Source organism: Sorex araneus, chromosome 10 (assembly GCF_027595985.1).
Source record: "Sorex araneus isolate mSorAra2 chromosome 10, mSorAra2.pri, whole genome shotgun sequence".
NCBI lineage: Eukaryota > Metazoa > Chordata > Mammalia > Eulipotyphla > Soricidae > Sorex > Sorex araneus.
The window spans coordinates 27,046,675-27,053,654 of record NC_073311.1 but is presented as its reverse complement, the minus strand read 5'-3'; positions in this window follow the sequence as shown (position 1 = coordinate 27,053,654).

Genomic DNA, 6,980 nt, shown 5'->3' with positions numbered 1-6,980 from the left:
TTCTTTGAAGTAGTTTTACTTTCCAAGTCGTTTCTCATTGATAACACTAGGGATAATAGCATAGTAGTACATAATTTGCAAAATTCTTGTAGTACATGGAATATATATATATATATATATATATATATATAATCACTGTATCACTATCACTGTCATCCCATTTCTCATTGATTTGCTCAAGCTGGCACCAGTAATGTCTCCATTGTGAGACTTGTTGTTATGTGATACATTATGGAATATGGGATAATAGTTTAGTTAATCACTAGGCTCTACAAACTTGGGTTCACATTTCATCTCAGCCATTGTGAAGTCCCATGCTGTCATCTCTAACTCTTCATTTTTCTCATTTTGAGTACTTTTCCCAGTCTTTTTATTTAGATCACATATTTCTTATGAACAAGTACATTACATTTTTCAGTAGGCTCCCTGTTACAGGCTTCTTTCCTAATGTGACTTACACTTATGACAACTTTAATGTTCCCTGTTACTTTGAGAGAAATAGGAGCAATTGCTTAACAAAGTATGCATGGTCCTCTGCTATGCTAGCAGGTCTGCTATCTAGCTTTATCTCATCTCTTGCTACTCTAAACCATATCTCAGTGGTCTTCTCTAGAATGCTTGTGAACACATTTCACCTGTCTTGAAAAACTTACTGCCTCTATTTTGTTTATTTAATCTAACTAGGTCCTTCAGAGGGCATCACAAATCCATCTCCTATGTGAAACTGTGCTGTTGTTTAATCCATGTCCTGCAACCCCAACACGTAAATCAGAACTGGTTTCTCATGTTTCAATATTTCTCTTTTATGCTGTTTTCTTATTTATTACTTTTGTATTCTCATCTTACAAGGAACTTAAAAACAGAACCAAAAATGTAGTTTGGATACTATTTAAATAGTAAGAAATGACACATATGTAAGCAAATTTAAAAAAATTATTCTTCCCATATAGGTGGTATGCTACAATAAAATATATCTCTGTTGGGTCATCAGATAACTAGTCAGGAAATAAGAGAAATGCTGCCATGAGATCTTCTTTGAATTTTATGCTATTCAGTCAAAATTTGATTGCATTATTTGTACAGTGGAAGGTATGTAGATTCTTTTTATATCACTTCTATCACTTGTCATTCTGTTAATCTTCAATTTGCTCGAGGGGGCGCCAATAAGGTCTCCATTGGTCCCTGTCGCATGCTAGTGTAGCCCAATGGTATCTGCTCACTCCAGTAGCACGAAGAGCCTCAAACCGTTCATTCATGGTTTTGACGAAGAAGTTTTACCATCTCGTAGATGGGCAGCCACTCCATCTTTTCACATCCCATGGAATCCAGTCGGTAACAGCTCTAGTCCAGCAGTCTTTTCTAAATTGCATTACGTGTCCAGCTCATCTGATTTTCAAGGCCTTGGCAAATGAGACAGTAAATTATTATTATATATTACAAATATTTAGATAGGGATGTCGCTAACATGTTGTATATCTTTGCATTCACATCACTTTGTTTTCAGTTAGGGTGCTTCAGTCCATGGGGTTTGTTATTGAAAAGACCAGCATGACCATCTCCTCTTTCTATTTGTGCAAATATGACCTCTGAATTCCAGGTACATTGCTTGGACAGCCCATTTTTTATGCTCTAATTCTTTACTCTGAACTCCCTGCTACAGTTTCAGTGCCTGATTGTCCTCTAAATTCACATGTTGGAATTCTAAAGTCCAAAATACTGTGTTAGAAGGTGGGTCCTTTAAAATATATTTAGGGATTACTATTCTTATATGATCAATCTTACAGAGCTCTCTCATCCTACTTTGTCACATAAGAATATAAAGGAACTGAAATTGGGAGGAGGATACTTTTCTTAAACATTACCTAGTCTCTCACAGCAGCCCAAATGCACTATAGTACTGCCATTTTGAAACTCTCACAAACTTCTGCCTTACCAGGTTGACAGGTTGTAAGAGTAAAATACTCCATGTTTTATTTAAAAAAAAAACTATTATACTAGACTTACTAGATATGTTTCTTTATTATTTTATGTGAAACCTTTCTTTATTTCCTCAATTTTCTTTCAAAAGTTTATTTAAAAACAAAAATTCCAGGGGCTGGAGCGATAGCACAGTGAGTGGGACATTTGTTTACCTTGCAAACAACTGACCCAGGTTCAGTTTCCAGCATCCCATAGGGTCCCCTGATCACTGTTAGGAGTAATTCCTGACTGCTTGAGCCAGGAATTATCCCTGTGCATTGCTGGCTGTGACCTGAACAGCAAAAATAAATAAATAAATAAATAAATAAATAAATAAATAAATAAATAAATAAATAAATAAATAAATCACTTGTATCACTTGTCATCCCGTGATTCATCGAGTTGTTTGAGCGAGCGCCATTTGTCCCTGTTGCGTGCTAGTGTAGCTCAATGGCATCTGCTCAATCCAGGAACACCAAGAGCCTCAAACCGTTTATTCAGGGTCTTGGTGAAGAAGTTTGACCATCTTGTAGGTGGGCGGCCACATGATCTTTTGACGTTCCTTGGAATTCAGTCGGTAATAACTTTAGTCAAGTGGTTGTCTCTGAATCACATTACCTGTCCTACCCATCTGATTTTTGACGCATTGGCAAATGAGACAGCGTCCCTGATTCTTGACCATTGACGGAGGTTGGAACTCCAGATTCCTTCTCTCACTTGGGTGGAACCTAATACTCCAAGCATAGCTCTTTCAATTCCTTTTTGGGATACCCGAATAGTGTTCTCATCCTGTTTGCATAGGGCCCAGGTCTCTGAGGCATATGTTAGTGCAGGAAGAATGGTGGAATCGAAAAGATGTGCCCGGAGTCGGAGGTTTTCCGTTCTCTTAACCACTTCTTCGACGCTCTTGAAGGCATTCCACGCTGCTCTCTTCCTCCTGCGCAGTTCTGGCACCAAGTCATTCCTCATGTTAATTTCTCTACCCAGGTACACATAGCTGCTGCATTCAGAGATGTTTGTTCCATTGAGAGCAAATGGAGCTTCAGGGACCAGTTCGTTTTTCATGAACATCATCTTGTTGAGATTCAGCTGCAATCTGACCTTTCCTCACTCGTGGTTGAAGTTGGCCAGCATTTGTGCCGGTTGGCAAATGTTTGGTGTTATGAGAATGATGCCACCAGTGAAGCGGAGGTGGTGTAATTGCCGACCATCTATCTTCATTCTCATTCTTTTCTATTCCAGTCATTGCATGATGTTCTCGAGGGTGGCACTGAAGAGTTTCGGTGAAATGGTATCACCCTGCCGCACCCCTCTCTTTACATCAATGATCACTTCCTTGTAGAATGGTGAGATCCTGGTGGTGAATCCACAATACAGCTCTCGGAGGATTTTGATATACTGAGTTTGAACGCCCTGTTTGGCCAGGGTTTAGATGACCGCCTCAGTCTCAACGGAATCGAAGGCCTTCTTTAAGTCGATGAACGTTAGACAGAGAGGCATCTTGAACTCTCTCGAAACTTCAATGAGTTTGGTCACTGTGTGGATATAGTCTATAGTGCTGAATCCCCTTCGGAACCCAGCTTGCTCACAAGGTTGTCCTTCGTCTAGTGTTCTGCCTATTCTATTAAGGATGACACGAGTGAACAACTTGTAGATGACAGACAGACAGGTTAATACCCATAAATTAGGTAAGGAAGATAGACTCAGTTGAAAACCCTTCCTCCTTGACCACATTATATTTTATGTGTATGTGTGTGTACCTTAATAATTCCAAGTAGGGTTTCATTGTATTTTAAAGAAAACCACTTAGCATAGCTTGCAAAGTTGAAATAATAGCAATTAATTTGTTTAACTTGTTTATCTAAAAAGCTTTGTTTAAATCTTTTGAATTTAAGTGGAACCTATCTGTACAGTTTTCTTTATTGGTGGCCTTTTTTATCATTCAACATATTGAATCTATCATAACACTGTAGCACTGTCATCCAGTTGTCCATCTATTTGCTCCAGCTGGCACCAGTAACGTCTCCATTGTGGGACTTGTTACTATTTTTGGCATATCAAGTATGCCACGGGAAGCTTGCCAGGCTCTGCCATGCAGACAGGATATTCTAGGTAGCTTGTCAGGCTCTCCGATAGGGACAGAGCATTCGAACCTGGGTCAGCCACATTCAAGGCAAACGCCCTACCCACTGTGCTATCACTCCAGCCCCTTATCTATCATACCATTTCCTTATTGCTTATAAGATTTCATTTGAAAAACCTGCTGACTCAATGCTCTCTTGCGGAAGTTTCACTAGATGTGAGTCTGCTTTTCTCTAGCAACTTTCTGGATTCCATCTCTCTCCTTGACTTTTGTTGTTTTGACTTTTGTCACTTAGATTACTACATGACCTAAGATTTATCTGTTGGAATTTAATTTGTTCTGTACTCTGAGCTTTCTGGATCTGTGCTTCTGTTTCCTTCTAGGATTGTGGAAGTTCTAGTCTGTTATTTCTTCAACCAGTAATTATTCCTTTTTCTTACCTCTCCTTTGTAACCCTCTGATGAAAACTGTATTCCCCTTCATGGTGTCCCACAAATATATAATATTTTCTTCATTTTAAGAATTCTTCTTTTCCCTTCTTTTTTTTTTAAAAAAATGGTTCCTTCTATCTAAAGGAGCTGACTGATTTGATCTTGGCATGTGTTAATCTGCTGTCGAGAGCCCATCTATTGTGCTTCTCAGTTCAAGTAGGAACCAGAGCATTAGTACAGATGGTAAGGTGCTTGCCTTGAACACAGCCGACCCAGGTTTGATTCCTGGCATCCCATATGTTCTCCAGAGCACCACCAGGAGTAACTACTGAGCACAGAGCCAAAAATAACCCCTGACCATCACTGGATGTGCCTTCTCCCCTCCCCCCAAAAAGAAAAAAAACACAAAGGTTTTCAAATATTGTACACTTTAACTCCATCATTTCTGTTTTAATTTTTCTCAGACTTTCTCAGTCCTTTTTGAATGTTTCTTTGATTTCCTCATTTCAGGGAATATTATTAGGAATATTGCTTTGAAGTATTCACCAGGGAGAGAAGAAAACTCTGATCTGCTTGAGCTCTCTCACAGATTTTGTTTTCATCCATCAATACATGATTATTGATTCCAGTTAAAAACTATAGCCCTGAGTGTGTGTGGTTTTAGTACAGTGGGTAGGGCGGCCAACCCGGGTTTGACCCTCATATGGTCCCTCAAGCACCACCAATAGTAATTCCTGAGTGCAGAGCCAGGCATATCCCCTGAGCATCAACATGTGTGGCGCAAAAAAGCAAAAAAAAAAAAAAATGCTGTTGGCAGTAGTAACACTAACATGCAGCTGACCTGGGCTATGACCCATGGTTCACGGTTTGTGTTGCCTGACGGTGGTTGCTGTGTTGAATTTCAGTGACCCTGGCAGAGGCCAAGGGTTTATGCTCAAGAGTGCCCAGTAGTAACCATAGCATCAAGGATAACTGCACAACAACCTGTGTGTTTGCCTCTGCAAGCGAGGGTTGCAATTCTAATACATAGTCAAGCAGGCCTGCGGTGTGGCATGGTGGTATCTGGCAAGGTCTGTAGCACCAAATTGGAACAGACCGGAGCTGCAACTCCATGTTGAAAACCACAGATGCAACAAGCCTCCAGAGTGAGTTTTAACTCTGATATAGCAGCCTCCAAACCCTGTGATAGTCCCACCGGCCTACAGGAGGCTTGTTTGGGAGTGCTGGGCTTAAGAGACTGGAGTCTCAGTCACAGAGCCAGTGCTGTGGTCCCCCTGCTATAATGACTATGCTTTGAGAAGTCTGCAGGGGGTCTTGAGACTTTAGGCTTGCTCTGTGATTGGCCTCTGTCAGTGAGACGTGGACTCGGAGGACCTGGGTTTGTTTGTCTGGATTTTAATAACTCCTACTCAGCTCTATGTTCCTTTCTTCTCCGCTTGGGGTGGGTGGAGCTTAAATGCTCTTGTTTCTGTTTTCAGTGGAAACTAAAGGCAGTCTGCCAGCAAGGCTGCAAGAGAGCATTGAGGCAAAGCCTGCAGTTGATTTTGGCTCCTGAATAATTGACCCTGTATAGTCTTTTGTCTCCAGTTCTAGAGTAGAATAATAGGGCCAGGCTGCCAGATTTTGAGGTTAATCCCCCTTTCCCCAGGGCAAAATTGCACATGCCCCATTGCTTTAGAGATTGTTCCCCAAGTGCTGATTAGTGCTCCAAATTATTCTCATGTATCAAGCTGAGGTTCCGCAACTAGGCCTTGAATTCCCAGATGCATCTTATTTTTCCACAAGGGGAGCCTCTCTCCTGGTGAAGATCTCAGATCCCCTGGGAATCTCCACTGGGATCTCCTAGTTTGGGTTGTAGATTTTGCCAAAATTATAGGAGACTACTGCATTTTTTTTCTTTATCCATTCTGAATTACTCCTACACAAGGACCCATTGTGACAGCATGTTAGTTTTAACCCTAATATGTCAAGTACTTTCAAGTGCTTTTGTTCATCAGTCTTCCATATCTTTTACTGACAGAAAACTAGAAGTTAGCATTTGAACCCTAAATTATTGTTCAGCTGAAGGAGATGATGACAAATGAATTATATTCTGCAATAACTTTAATAGCAGCTTAAAATATAAACCTACAGTGTCCTAAGAGAGGAAAATAAAATCAAATATTCTTAAAATTTGGTGTCATGAATGAGCCAAGCACCAGAAGAATGTAAGAATATTACTAGAGAATAGAAACCAGAGAAATCAAGTGTTAGCTGGGAATTTCAAAATAGAGGATAGAAGACAAATCCTGGAAAGTCTCTTTAAGCTTGAAAGACCAAAGAAATTTTAGAATAAAAATTTGGCTTAAATACATACCCCCGCCCCGGCACTCTGAGATGATGCAACACCTGGCCACCGTCTTTAAGCTCCCACACCGCCAGGATCCAGAGACACACAAACAAACCTGGTCCCGAGCAACTTGCTGCAGCGACCTCTTCAGACCCTAATTATTAAAATTTCAGAAATT